This window comes from Fragaria vesca, linkage group LG1 (genome assembly GCF_000184155.1).
Source record: "Fragaria vesca subsp. vesca linkage group LG1, FraVesHawaii_1.0, whole genome shotgun sequence".
NCBI lineage: Eukaryota > Viridiplantae > Streptophyta > Magnoliopsida > Rosales > Rosaceae > Fragaria > Fragaria vesca.
The window spans coordinates 11,992,685-11,993,835 of NC_020491.1; positions in this window are offsets into that span (position 1 = coordinate 11,992,685).

A 1,151-nucleotide genomic window follows, 5' to 3' on the forward strand; every position below is an offset into this window, starting at 1 on the left:
TTCATTATTGCTAATGTGAGTACATCGAGGTCTCAAATAGACAAAGGACGTCGATACAACGCCTTAGTACATATAACTTGGAACGAAAATCAATGTCTAGCCGATGACATCAAAGTCATGGGTAGCTAGAGCAGGATCTGAATCTTTGATATTCGCGATCATGAGGATGACGTTCTTGTCCTCATATTGATTTTTCATACCTTTTTGTATGCATTCACAATTTAAAGGAGCTTGACAATCTTGAACCAGTGATCCGAAGATCCACAACGGTTGCATTAATGTCATGAGCTGACGTGAGTAGTTTTGACAAAATAGTGTCTAGACCGGGAGTGTCGCTATTAGAGCCGGCAACACCTCCCCCTCTTTTCTAGACATCGGCACGACGTTTTCTGCCGTTGCCATGACCCATATTGTTGTCCCCACATTAGGGGATAATCTGAAATAAGTTATCACATTAGCGTGTATACAATTCCCGTTTGTATGATCAAAATCAAGTCTCGTTGGTAATTCCAAACCAACTTGGAGGACCTAGAGAACTTGATGATGATCGAATCCGCTAAAGATTATGGATCATGATGCCACAAAAGATCGTCGACAATATGTAGTCAATTAAGGTGGTAAGCAATCCACTTGACTAATAACTCAACAAGTAGAGTTATATGAACGTTTCGAGAAACGCTCCATGAGTGCATTCCATAGTACTTTTTTGTCATTACTTTTTGCACAGATTGCCATTGAAGGCTTTTGTCGATGTGGCGCTTTAAAGACTTTGAGCGCATGAGATGTGAAATCTCGGCATCTACGCTTGTTAGCCTGGGGGTCAAAACATGTGGTTTAATCCTTTCCAATGAATGGTTCCACAGATACCAAGCGAAGATCCGCCTTAGGCATCTAGTACGTCAAAACTCAAAGGAGCAGAATGTTACATTGCTCTTGCATACAAAACCAAGCTGTTATGAGACTCGATAGAGGTCACAAACGATGCTTTTAATGGTTTGTCCTTCGGATTGATCATACACAATCCGGAAAAGCCTCGAATTGATCAAACACAATTCGGAAAAAGGACCTCGGATTGATCAAACACAATCCGGTGAAAGGTCGGGGTTGGATCAAACACAACCCGGACAAAGAAACAAGAGTGATCCAACATA